Consider the following 15,023-nt stretch of genomic DNA (forward strand, 5'->3'; position numbering starts at 1 on the left):
AGCAATCCAGTGACGAGGAAAGACATTTGTGAACCTTAAAATGTTTTGGTGACTAAACGATGTACATATGTAAAAAAGATCTGTAACTTTTGTGAAATTAACTTTTAGTAGTTAGGAAACCCTGATTTTGTCTGTCTTGTCTTTTTGGCGCGCATGCAAAGTTTTGCTTTTTGCTTTTCAGCAGTATTCATCACCAAAATGTTGAGAATTTGTGTGGAGATCTCCTGGTAGACTTGACATCACGAGCCACAGTTTCCGAAGAAGTTAGAGGTCAGTTCTTGACCTGAGCACGGGAGACCTGCCACACTTTATCACCCAAGATCAAACGAATTGGTTGTAAGATTTATCGATGAATTCAAAAGAGCGATCAAAATGTAAAATTGTGTCAAACTGGAAAAAAAAAGAATTACAAAAATTCTTATGAATAAAATAAAATACGCATCAAGCGCACTTGAAAGCGAAATCACAGGAAAATAAACAAATATTTTACTTGCCTAAAATTTATAATTTAAATATATTTCAGAGTCAAACTCCATTCTCAGTATGTTGTTTTCTTTCTTCTTGAAGAAGAAGAGAAAAAAAAAGAAAGAAACAGCATACTGAGGATGGAGTTTGGTTCCAAAATATATTTAAATTATAAATTTCAAACAAGTAAAATATTTGTTTATTTTCCTAATATTGCATTATGATTTGGCTTTCAAGCGCACTTGATGCATATTTTATTTTATTCAAATTAAATCAATGTTTCTATAATGTTTTTATGTTTATCGAATGACATAGAATATTAACACGGACGCGAACATGTCACTTGAAGATTTAATATTTGCTAAGAAAGTACGTTCAATTTTGGATAAATTCATCCTTTCAAAGATGGAAACTAAGAAAAGAAATAATACCTTAAATAAAACTTTAAAAAAAAGGCAAAAAAAAAAAAAATTAATTATTATTTAGGAAAATCAATGTGGACAGAAGACATAATTGAAAGAAGAATTGGGAATATTATGCACGTTATAAAACATTAAAAATGGAAATTACGAAAACATATTAATCAAATAAAAAAATATACATCAGACACAAAGGAATAACGAGAATAACCTATATCTGTTATCTATAATCTATAATATAAATCTCATCTGTCTGTTTAAATATATGTATGTATGTATGTAGATTTGTATATCTGCCTATTTATATATGTGTATGTATGTAGATTTGTATATCTGCCTATTTGTATATGTGTATGTATGTAGATTTGTATGTCTGCCTAAAACTTTCGACAGAGGCCACGGATTTTCACGAAATCAGTATCGTTTTGAAGTTCGATCATTCGGACGACAAATATCGAAAAATTGACTAAAAACATTAATTTCTTCACTCTTAACTGGGCATTTTTCTATATGCATCATTTTTTCCTCCTTCACGTTATGGGTTTGAGCCTGCCTGCCTACTACCACTTTTCTTTTCTTTTTTTTTTTTTGCTCAATACACACCTACAAACACCCGGGCAACGCCGGCACCCAGGCTAGTTTATGATATGTTTGATATATCCGTGCCCTCAACAGTACACAAAAAGTATGAGCAAACAAAAAACAAAAGCGTACCATGACGGGAACTATAGAAATAGACGCCAAAAGAAAAAATATGATGTCCAACGGACATAAAAACTTTAAGGGGGATATTGTGACATGGCTCATACCATATGACTTATGATCACCCGAAGATATGAAAGAAGGTGTATGGAGCATGCAGGAGAGTATGTATTTCATTAATTTGGACTTGTTACTAACACCTACAATTTGTAAATACATCTTTTTCTTCTTCCACTTCTTAATAAAGTAGTTATCTACATTTTTCTGTTTATTGTTCTTTTTATGTGATATAACACATCTACAAAACAAGAACAAAAGTCATGTGACTGGACACCTCTGCTTGACAATATAAGAACTCGCCAAAGTCTTATACGGCCTTATCCTCCATTTTGTATGAAATACTTTCCAAAATTACATGAAAACGTTGATAACTCAAAAACTATTTATCTGATCAGGATGAAATTTTGCATGATGCTTACTACATTTACATTGGTTATGGTGTTCTAGGAGTCTATGCAACTGCTGCCAGAAAAGTATTTATAAAGTTGGATGACATTAAAATCCTTTTTTCATATTCTTGTGACATGGATCATACCATAAGACTTCCAGTTACCTGAAGATATAAAATAAGGTACATGGAGCACACAAGAGAGTGCATATTGCATTAAAATGGATTTGTAGCTAAACCTAATATTGTAAATATGTCTTGTTCTACTAAATAAAGTAGTCAGCTACGTTTTATCTGTCTTAATATTCTTTTCTATGCAATATAATATCAACCAAACTGTATAATATTTATTATATATTATTATATATTATACTTATATTATTGCTTAATTTCGATTTTTGGGCGATTATCGAGGCTTAACATGGTGGACGCTTTTGCCAACCATTTCTCTTTTTCGTTCTAACTGAACATTCTTTACCATACCCTTTGATTGAAAAAAAAAAAAATGCTTTAAATTAATTTAAATACAATAAACTCATCCAGTGAGGTAGAAAAGTACTTTTTCTTGCCTTTGGTAACAGTTATTTGAGCATTCCACCCAGAAAAAATATACCATATTCACTTTTGTCTTAACAGAAAAAAGGCGAAAAAGGCAAAATTACGAGGTGCGTGCAATAAGTAATGCCCTGACCCACTTCCCATAGGAGTAGAGCAACGAAACTTGGCACAGTTATTAGTCTTTCTCTACATAGGAACCAACCAGAGTTATGCATTTCTCCCATCGTTTGATGCAACTCTGGAGACCGTTTTTGTAGAACAATCCAGGTTGGTCCTCCAACCACAACGTGACTTCAGAAATTAAGGCTGCATCATCTAGGAAACGCTTTCCTTTCAAAAACAACTTCATGGCTGGGAAGAGGTGAAAGTCAGAGGGTGCAAGGTCAAGAGAGTAGGGATGATGCGGAAGAATTTCATAACCATACGCTCGTACTTCTGATCTGACGACATGCAAGTTGTGGACCGGAGCATTGTCCTGCAGGAGGAGGGTACCTTTGCTGATCTTGCTCCGCCTCTTGATTTTGATAGCTTCCCTTAATTTCCTCAAAAGTGAAGCATAATACGCTCTTGTAATTGTGGTACTCTTTGCCAGGAAATCTATCATCACTACTCCGTCCTGGTCCCAGAAGACTGTGAGCATGGCCTTGCCAGCAGAGGACTGCACCCTTGGCTTCTTTGGAGGTGGTGAGTCCAAGTGCTTCCACTGCATTGACTGGGCTTTGGTCTCTGGATCATAGTGATGGACCCAAGTTTCATCCTGTGTAATCAGTCTTTTAAAAAACTTTGACTCATCTTCCTGGCACATCTCCAAATTCATCCTCGAGCACTCGACGCGTTCTTGCTTCTGGAATGGTGTGAGCAACCTGGGAATCCATCTGGCAGACACCTTATGCATATGCAAATGGTCATGAATCGGAAAATTGGTTCAAATTTTCCCGATTCCAATTCCAATACCCCAAAAAGCTCCAATTTTTCCGATTCCCGATTCCAATTAATTGTACCAACACTATATATATAATATTTAGTTTCAAAGTCATCTTGGACCATCATTCAAACTATATAAAGATACTTTGTGTCTTTTTTTACATGACTTGTGCTTTCTATTTGTTTTCTTTTTTTTTGCTAAATTGAATTTGATTCTATTGAAATCTGACACACACGTGTTGGAAAAGAAAGATAAAAGGAAAGACGAAAAAGAAAAAAGAAAAAAAAAGAAAGAAAAGAACCTCACATCCATTATTCAAAAATTAAAATATTTCAGATTTGCATTAAATTTGATCGATAGTCATTAGACACTAATTAACAAGATTCATTGAATTTCAATTTTTTCTTAAGATTTATTAAGATTGAGACTCAAATTGGAAAAGAAAATAGTATTAAAATGATTTAATAGAGTTTTTTTTTTGTTCACTTGCCTCCTTACGAAGGCAGAGTTAGACGTAAGGTCGGTTTTTAATGTGGGAGGAAACCAGCTCCCCAAAAAGGGGCACTCTAGTCAGTAACAAAAATAAAAAATGTATCTGTCATGAAGGATTTCTCCTCCATTAACCATGGCCCGAAGACCATAAAGAGAAAAGGCAACCTTTCATTTAGTGAATTTTTTTAAATCAAAATTGAACTAAGGATTCTACGTAGACAAAAGGTCAAGTCATTAGACACGAATTAAGCAAGTTCCATGAATTTTAATTTCTTCTTTAGAACTCTTAAATCTAAGTCTTTATATTGTATAAGCAGTTCAAGCATTTTAAGGTTCAACATCATTGTATATTGATTTTAATCTTCACAAGAAAACATAACAGTGGTCTCAGTAATAATAACAAATGCAGATTCTGCCACACGGAATTGGAAAGTGTGAGCCATCTTGTATCAAGTTGCAAGGTTCTTTTGGGGGATGGCTATTACACAGCGAGACATGATGTAGTATGTAAGTACCTCCACCGGACCATCTGTAAAAAAATAAACATCCAATGTAGCAGCAAATCCTGAAAGAACAGTTGGAAATGACTTATATACCATACATTATGACCATGTAATTCCTACAGCCACCTACCTTGAAAATGCTGCTGTGAAACCTGACATAGTTATATGGAATAAGTCAGAGAGAGTGGCAACCTTGGTTGAAGTGAGTGTTCTTAATGATGGAGGTCTGAACAGAGCTGAAAGGGAGAAACAGACCAAATATCAAGGTCTCATGTATGATATGTAAAGAAACTGGAATCTTTTTGAGAGATATCAATCATACCAGTTATTATAGGTGCCATAGGGCTTACGAAGAAGAACCTAAAGTCCTACTTAAGTAATATTCCTGGTGAACCAAGTGCAAAAGAGATCTAGACACTTGCACTTAAGGGAACAATGAGGATAATAAAAAGAGCTCTCGGTTGGTTTCAATAAAAACAGGGCAATGTTGGCAGCTGGTTTGGCTGCCCCATACCCAGCATTACAATCTTCAAAGGAAGAAAATTAAAAAAAAAAAAAAAAGAAAGTAAAAAACTGTTTTATTTCGAGAATTAACTTTATCAGTCCTCAGTGACCTTATTATAAAATCAAATCCATATTGGTCTGAATAATCTCAGGCAAAGTCACATCGGAACAGCTTGTAAATAATAAAAATGAGTTTGTTGCGGCAAATGCTGGTTACTAAGCAAGTGATACAAAAGTATGCCGCCTGGATATTATCTAGGAGGTTCACCTTCCCAGCTTTCAGGTGGTGCAAGTTTATCGCTTGTTGCCTGGGGCGCCCCCAACAGGGAATGCTGATAGAGATGTGCAGGAACTTTTTGTTAGGCCAGAGTACTCCTCTTGTAGGGGCGCTGGCTGTACATCCCCACTTTCTGACCTTGTGCTACATCTTGCTTTGGTGGGCAGCAAGTTAATATCTACAGTGTTTTACAGCTGTGAGTTTACACATGCGTTGGTGAATAGACCTTAAAGGCAGGTTAACGACATGCAAGTAATTAGAAAAAAAAACAAAAAAACTGAATCCTGAACAAGAAATACGATGTTGCATGAAAATATAGAAATGAACAAGAGAAAAAGTGTGTGAATGAACAAAATGTAAAGTTACTTAATGTGATTAAACACCACTTAAAAGAAAAATTCAAGCAAATTTAATTTTCTTTTTTGACCATTGTCGGTTGACTCAGTCAGAAAAATAGCTTTAACAGGTAAGGCCATTAGAGTTTTAAAGGCATTTAAAGAGATAAAAGAATCAGAACATGTTGAGATAGTACCGCTTCGAATTTACAATAACATCAGAAGCACAAGAGTACCAAGTTTAGTGACTGTAGCGTCTTTTAATACGAGAATCAATTATCTCCAAAGGAGATAACTGTTTTCAACAGGACCTTTCTCTGGGTTCATTATGAATATCTCTGTATTGCCATAGTGAACGAGAGCTGGGCAATTTGTACTATAGTATTTTTTGTAGTTTTATCCGTCTACAATGGCTTTAGATAGAAAATATAAAATCCGGGTGTTGGGTCTGTTATATACTGTTAGATTATTGAAGTTAAGCAACGTTGAGCCTGGTCAGTACTAAAATGGGTGACCATCTGGAAATTCCAGGTTCTGTATATGTTCTCTGCTTATCTCGGCATTGTTTCAGTTGTCTAGCACTTCTCCTTGCCACTGGGCTCAAACAGTGCCGATGTAGGAGAGGTGTGGTTGGGGACTGCACAACTCTTGCCTCACAATTACACGTGCAGCTGCCCTTACAGGAAGTAACCATTGTCTCTTGAGACTGAACCGAGGCATCGTCTGTTGAAGAATTATGATAACAGAACAAGGACAAAGCAAAGAAGAAAAGTGATTTGGGGTTAAAAAGGTTGAATATATTAAAAATATCTGCAACAATGTACAGTGTGACCTTTGTATTAGATGCCGGTCTGTCTGGTTAGGATGAAGTAATCTGCTTATAAAAGGAAAAACACTGGAGAGGGATCGGTTGCTTGTTAGTTGAAAGGAGTAGATAGGTGAGTAGGCGTTGTCAGTGACTTTTTATGTCAACAGTTGTGTTCTTGTAGAAGTTGGAGGGAAATTGATTTTTCGGATCATCTTGGCAATTTTTATGCCGATCCCTTTTTCCAGATCATTGGTTCTTTAATCCAATTATCTTTAACTGTTTACTTGCAGACTCGAACAGATGCATGATTCATGCTTTCTTTCTTTCTTTTTCTTCTTGGTCCTTGTGTTTTCCATGTCCATATCCGGTGAGATGAGACAGTTAAAGATAGCAATAGCGCGCGCGCACACACACACACACACACACACACACACACACACACACACACACACACACACTAAAGTCTAACATCTCATATAGTATGTATATATATATATATATATATATATATATATATACACACACACACACACACACACACACATACATACATACATACATACATATATATATATATATATATATATATATATATATATATATATATATCAGTAATGGGATTCAGCCGGTTCGCACCGGTTCGTGCGAACGGGTGCTTAAAATATTATGAGTTCGGCGAACCGGTTGTTAAAATTAGGTAAACCCCTATTCAGACCTATAGTAATTAGAATATTAGCAAAATAATTATTAATAAATTTATAAATAGAAATAGTTGGATATTTTATAAATTCTATAACTACATTATAGTAGATTCTTTATTCTTATTAGCATAACAGTTTATATAATATTAATATATATGTATACACGATGTGTTTTCTTAGAACCTGTTCTTAACAAATTTGAAGCCCACCACTGATATATATACATACATATATATATATATATATATATATATATATATATATATATATATATATATATATATATATATATTGTTTAAAACATAATTATCCACTGACATGTGTTTCGTCGTCTATGACTCATCTAAATTCAGCCTCCCTGATGAGTCGTAGACGACGAAACAGTGGATAATTATATTTTAAACAATATATATGACGCTCCCCATTTGGAGGTACCCAACTGGTGAAAGGAAATTATTCCCAACTAGCATTTAGCTAAAAAGGCACTTTCTTATAAATAATTGAATCCATTCAAAAAGCATTGCAAAGTAAAAACAAATAAATAACACACACACACACACACACACACACACACACACACACACACACACACACATATATATATATATATATATATATATATATATATATATATTAGTGATGGGACGATTTCAATATTTTTTCCGATTCCGATACAGTTACCGATTCTGTGCTAAATTCCTGATTCCGATAAAATTACCGATTCCGACTCTTTATAAATCTCTAATTACTATAAAATTGTTATTTTCCCCGATTTTCATAAAAACACTTAAATATGCAGATATTTTCCTAAAGGTCAAAATGCACTTGTGGAAGATGATCTATCCATTTTAGCTTTACTGGTAGCTTAAAAGCAATGAATATTTACTAATTTATCAATATTACCAGCAATGGAAGATTTTGTTTTAAACAAAATCAAATAATAAAAGATAATTAAAAGAATCGATTTGGCATCGGAAAATAGGCACCAGTATTTCCAATTTCGATACCGATACCCCCAAATGTTCTGATTTTTACGATTGCTGACTCAAATTCTGATTAATCGTCACAACACTAATATATATATATATATATATATATATATATATATATATATATATATATATATATATATATATGTATATATATGTGTGTGTGTGTGTGTGTGTGTGTGTGTGTGTGTGTGTGTGTGTGTGATCCACAGACAGACTGTTTTGCTCTTCAGTCTGGCTAGACAAGTAAATGTCTCAAGAAATGACTGAAATTCGACTGTAGAGCCGAGAGTCAGCACTTCTAATTTTTACACTATCATCTGACACCTACAGAATGTAAGTGAAATCTTATTGGAAATTCAATGTAAACATTGTCAGTTGCCTGAAAGCTCAAATTGTTTTTACCAATGAGCAATGCCTTAAAAGCTAGTGACAGTTGGTATTTTCTTGAAAAAGATTTCTGCCTCAACAGAAAAATGTTCAACAAAATGTTTAACTGGAAAATTATTTTACGGAAAACTATTAATATTAAACTATAAAAAGGAAGATACTAGAATTTAAAAAAAATATATATTTTATTTCAATTCAATCAGATGTGCCTTATGCACTAATAAAAATGTAATTGGCATTTTGTTGCACTTTTTAAGATTTTAAATATTTATAAATTTTCTCATTATAAAAAACGATTATTATATTGATTATAATTTTTGGACAGAAGAAATAAAATGTGTTTTCTGGTGGTTTCAGAGTATTCTCTCTTAGCTGTTGCTATTTCTCTCTTACAATTACTTCTAGCTTCTATGTACTTCTGTCTGTTTGAACTGGACTTATGTCAATTAAATCTGCAGTATGCATGCTGCCGTTGAGCAATGGCAGCTGCACAAGTAGAAGTAAACCATTGGGGAGAGTGGGGCTTGCTATAAAATTTCCCTGTGGGAACATGTGCTTCAATTGCTGTTTTGAACCATTTAGTGGTCTCATTTGCGCACTGTTCAGCTGGAAGAGAAAAGATATTTCCCCATGGGGCATCTCTGATGAGATCCCTGATGGCATCCTAGTCAGCCTTTTTGTAATACCTCGTTGTTTTGAGTAGTGGGTCTTTAGTTTTGGGTTGAGAATTTAGGCTGATTTCTACCATTATCACAGCGTGATCAGCATTCCCGAGTGGGTTGTGGGCATTTGCTGTACAATCATCGGGAACTGTGGTCAGAAATAGACCTAGAAGTGAGGCATAGTGATCTTGCTGGCCTGGAAACGTGTTGGAAATGTAACCGACTGTGATAGGGAATGAGATATAGAGAAGCTATGTGTTGTGCTACCAACTGCATCTGTGTAGGTAGAGAACCTAAGCCAGTTGCTGTGGTGGACATTGAAGTCACCAAATACATGTACTTGTGTGCTAGTATTGAGGAAGAGTGCTATATCTATGCTGTCTGAGACTTTGTTTATTAGGGTACAGTCCTGGGTTGAGGGAGAGCAGTAGAGAAAATACAAGTAGCTAATATTATGTTGCATATTTAGTCTGAATCACATAAAGGCCTGGTCGTCCGATTCTAGTTTACTTTCTCTAGTTAAGGGGAGGGTGTTACGAATATAGATTCCAAGTCTGTGCATATGTCTGTCTGAGTCCTTGCGGCAGATAACCAGACATGTTAAAATGGTTAGAGGGAATGGAGGAGCATAGGTTAGTTTCACTTAATGCTAAGATATCTGGGGTGTTTACTAGGAGAAATGACTTAATGCCATCTAAGTTAGTTCTAAGTCCATGGATATTCGTAAATGCAAGCCTCAAGGGAGGAGGCTGGTTGTTTTTTTTTTTTTGTTTGGTCCTGGTTTAAACATAACTTTTGATTGAACTGTCATTTCATTTTATTTAATTTAAAAGTTTTAATTAGGGTGAGTGAGGGGTGCTGGACAAGTGGTTGTGCAGAATATCAGACATGCAATACAAGTAGACCATCAACTGTCTTTGCCTATAGGATTGTGGCCTCAGGAAAGCCCACTGGGGATGAGTGCAAAGTCCCTTTCCATGCACGACATGGCATTACAAACATCCCGATATTGTACAACTGTTGATGGAGCAGCCGTTCTAAGTGCTACCAAAGAGTTAGGGCACCTGTACTATCAGTCGGAAACATCAGTCAGGAACTGTCAATCCGGTACCCACAACCCATCAGACAAAAGTTAGCCCAGTCTAACTGTACCAGCATATATTGTACTAAAGCACCCCCAGTGTCCAGTTTAGGGGGATGGGATGTGGCGGGTATTGGGGAAAATGGCGTTCGTTGCCCTAGTCAGGAAACAAGGTCGACAACAGGGTGATTCTGTCAAGTCCCTGTGATAGCACCTCTACGCCTGGCTAATAGGCAAAGAAGGAGTATGAAAGCCGGGCGATAGACAGAGCGTATCTCCTTCTTAAGCAGTTTAGGTTTGCCAACCAGTAATTTGTTTGAGTCACCAGCTCTAGTAAGGTTGTCGTCCAGGACTGAAGAGGCCTCCCTTCCCTAGGTTTAGCTTTAGAGTTTTCCTTCTCCTAGACGGAAGACCTGGGAAGATCTACGTGTCCATCAGCATCGAGAGGGTTTGCCCCGCGCGTTGGTCCTAAACCGCATGGGTAGTTAATGCTAATTGGTTATTTATTTTTCTACTGAAAAGTTACACTCCTCGAAGTGATTAAAAAGGACATTGCTATGCTTTTATCATTAATGGAAGAGAGGATAGGTAGGAATTCATGCAGTGGAAGCAACTAAATATGCAACAGGATGAGAGAGAGAGAGAGAGAGAGAGAGAGAGAGAGAGAGAGAGAGGAGTTAATGTATGGTTTAATTGTAAGTAAGTTTAATTCCATAGTGTGAATGCGGTATTATGGTGAATGGCGCCAGCCAAGAATATTCTTCAAAGTTCTAGAGATCATTTAGAAAGACCCTGCCTCTGTACCCCCTCTAAATTTTTCTTTCGGTTAGTTTTAGTATATATTGCAAAGTTCTTTAAAAAAAAATTGGTAAATGTTTACTTTAGCTACCACAGAACATCGACCAATAAAATTTGTTTTTTATATGGTTTCGGGGTCACTGATAACGTGCGTAGTAAAGTGACTTGTCATATGGCGGAAGAATTTTTTAGTCGACATTTGAAATTACAAGAAAGTCTTTAAAAACAAAAATTGTGGTTCATTTTTCTGTGTTACGTAATTTTTGATGCTTTTTAATTGATCTAAAAAAATAAGTTTTCATGAGCGGTCTACAAAAGCATTTTTATTTTTCGGTTTTTTTTTTGGAGGGGGGGTATTCAATTATAGAACTTGTACAACATTTAACAGGTGCTTCTGCAGTTTAATTTAACATTTTTCCGTAAGTAACACTCCCCCCCCAATTTACCGTTTTTCCGTAAGTAACGCGCCAACAAACACCATGCAGAAGAACTGTTTAATTTTTCACAAGAATTGTTTACATTGGGGGGGGGGCAGGGGCAGGAGCAGGGGGGACACATACATTTCAATAAGAACTGCTCACGCGTAGCGTTAACGAATACGGTGATATGGTGCAAAATAGTGCGAGGGGCCAGGGGTTAATATCATGCAAACGGTAAATTTGCGACGGATTTGCATATCAGATTCGTTGTTAGTGACCCTGAAAACCTTTAAAAAAACAAATTTTATTGATTGGTGTTCTGTTGTAGTTAAAGTTTAGTAAATGTTTACAATTAAAGGTTTAAAGTAAATATTTACCAAAATTTTTTTTTAAACACTGAATACCCCACCCCCAAAGTTTTTTAAAACTTTTCTAGTCGTTTTTGATATTTAATTAAACCTTTTTTAAGGGAAAAAAAAAACTTTCGAAAACTAATCCCAAAGTTAAGAAGCTTCCTTTTTTTAAAAAGGAGAAAAAAAAAAAAAAAAACAAGCCAAAAGTTCAAGGAAAAAAATATAAGTAATTTTGCAACGGGTTTGTCAGCGATCCTGAAAATCTTTAAATAACCAAATTGTATTGATCGGTAGTCTTTTGTAGTTAAAGTAAACATTTACGATGAAAAAAATAATAAATAAATAAATAAATAAATATCAATACAAATAGCGACCCTCTCCCTCCGCCTAAAAATCTAAGGCAGATTCAACTTCTTTACACACAAGTTAGCAGTTTCCTCGCTCACCCCTCTCTCTCTCTCTCCCCCCTCTCTCTCTCTCTTCAATTCTAGCAAGCAGTTAGTCTGACGCTGTTAGAAATAAATATTAGTAGTAATAGTTTGACCGGACAGTTATTAAATGTATTTTCTTTGTCGGTCAATTACTTGCTTGATTAATATATATATATATATATATATATATATATATATATATATATATATATATATATATATATATATATATATATATATATATATATATTTCTGTAGAAATATATTTTCTTATAATATATATTAATCCTTATTTAAGAAGCTCAATGTAATTACAAAGTAATATAGAGAAAAATGACAAAAAGTTATATTCCAAAATTCATGATGTTGGCCATCTTATAATTTATTCCTGTAATTCAATTGAGTTATACAATTCTTGACAGTATCTGTTTCGTAGTGCAAAATCAATCACTTAATTATTATATCAATTAGTGAATCTTAACCTTAACTCATCAGAAGAAATAACAACAATCAATCCGTCAAAAGGAATTGAAGCGTGATTTGACATGATTAAAATCCGAAAATTGGAAGAAAAGCTGCAAATACCTTTTTATTTTTCTATTACGCCATATTCATTAAATTCATTAAACCCAACTATTCGTACTAACAATTTTAATTAATTTATGAATCTTCTACCAAAATGTTCTATTTAATAATTAGTAAATTTATTAATTCTAAGTTATGTATACATACTTATGAAAATAATAACAACAAAATATAAATTATTATACATGTTTGTATATACGAAACTAAACTAAGCTAAAAAAAAAAACCAAACAAACAATAAAAACGATTGATCATTACGGTCAGTTATTATAACTAATCAATTGATTTGAATTGAAAACCATACATAATTCAATTCTGTTAGCTTTTATGATCAAACTTATCAATCCTTACAATTATAATTTTTAAAAGCATACAATTCAAAAACTATACTTACGTTTTGTTAAGTTTAAATATAATCTGAAAACTCCTTTATAGCGTAATTATTAATAATTAAATTTACTTAATAAAGTGAGTCAGAGTTACCTCCCTTGGAACAAATCTAATGAAATATTAACTTTACTTATATTTATTTATTTAACCAATGCGTAGACATCCATATTCAGCTAATACGTAATTTTAATATAGTTTTAATGTTTTTCACTTAATATTATTTTTTTAAATTAAAACGATTTATATTATAAATTAATTTACTAATTTTTACAATATAAAATGTTAGTATTAAAAATAATTTCAATCTATAGTCATAAATTATTAAGTTATACTTCATATCTTCTAGTGTTGAATTGTAAATTAATTAGTTACTTACATTTACTTTAATTTTTATTTATTTATTATTTATATATTTATTCATATTATTATCAATATCAGCATCATCATTATTATTTATATTGAAAGTAATATTTTTAATTTTTACATTTCACAAACTTTACTCAATTCTACATACGACAATCTAGTATTTTTTTCGAACTTGTTTTTTATTTAAGTATAATTTTTATCATTGTATATATCCTAATTCTCTAATAAGTATGTTTCAGATTTACTTACTTCGATAACATGTTATTTTAATTATAATGAAATAAATGTATATTTAAGTTAAAACTAATTCTAATTTTAATTCTAGTTAATAAGATTTATAAATATTGTTTAGACCTAAAAATTCTAGACCATATCCAACTCAGTTTTTCCTTATACTTTAAACCCCTCCCCTATGTACTTTAATTATTTTTTTAATTTTTATTTATTTTGTATTTATTTATTTATTTGTTATAATTTTTCTAATAATTCCGAAATGAATTTATAGACGTTAATTTAATGAGTATATATATTACAAAATATATAGTTTTTCTAAATAGATTTTCAATAGATATATCTTATTATAAACTATAAAATTGATTTTTACATTCATTCTAACAATGAAAGCATTTGGCTCATACATTTGAAACCACTTATCAATCAATTAATAATCACTTGTTGCATCATATACATTTTATTTTTAGATCAATATTTGGAGTCTGATTACTATAAATACATTTTTAATATGATTATTACCATTTAGTTTTTCTAATCCATAAATTACCTTACTTAACAAACTCAACTTTACCATCTATAAACATTACTATCAAACTAAGTAATAATAGCATGATCCATTTCTATTCCCTATACTAATTCAATATTTAATTCTTCCTCCAATCCTAATTGTATAATATAGATGTACGCTCTTTTTTATCACTCCCTAGTAAAATAATATATTATGTGTAATATATTAACATACTTATCATCATAGTTCATATTAAATATTAACTTAGATATATTTTGCCATCCTATATGCTATCATTATTTAAATTCATTAGGCCTATATAACAAGTTTATAAAGTTTTATTTATTTTGTTTATTTTCATTAGCTAATTATATTTATATGAAATATTTATCTACATATGGAAAATACTTAAAATTATGCTATTAAGGTAGTTACATATATATATATATACATACATATACATACACACACATACATATATATATACAGGGTGTCCGTAAAGTTACTATACAGTCTTATTGTTTTATTGTATTATATTTGTATTAATAGTTAATATTTATTTTTTTACAGGTTTATTTAATTAAGCATGCCACGCAAGCTAACTTTGGAAGAGCGCAAATTTATTTTGAAGCGATATTGGAAAACAGAAAACGCACAGGATGTAATTCGACTGTATAGTA

At 32.7% G+C, this 15,023-nt stretch overlaps 1 long non-coding RNA gene across 1 annotated transcript; it reads right to left on the reverse strand.

The window, feature by feature from the left end:
* Positions 1–3,695: 3,695 nt before the first annotated feature.
* LOC145259921 (uncharacterized) lies at positions 3,696–12,883 on the reverse strand. Its single transcript, XR_013864231.1, has 3 exons — positions 12,846–12,883; positions 4,643–4,748; positions 3,696–4,538 (listed from the first exon to the last, which is right to left on the reverse strand). It is a non-coding gene; the product is annotated as an uncharacterized LOC145259921 (long non-coding RNA).
* Between the last annotated feature and the right edge of the window lie 2,140 nt (positions 12,884–15,023).

This window comes from Euprymna scolopes, chromosome 35, assembly GCF_053919585.1.
Source record: "Euprymna scolopes isolate OS-2025 chromosome 35, ASM5391958v1, whole genome shotgun sequence".
Taxonomy (NCBI): Eukaryota; Metazoa; Mollusca; class Cephalopoda; order Sepiida; family Sepiolidae; genus Euprymna; species Euprymna scolopes.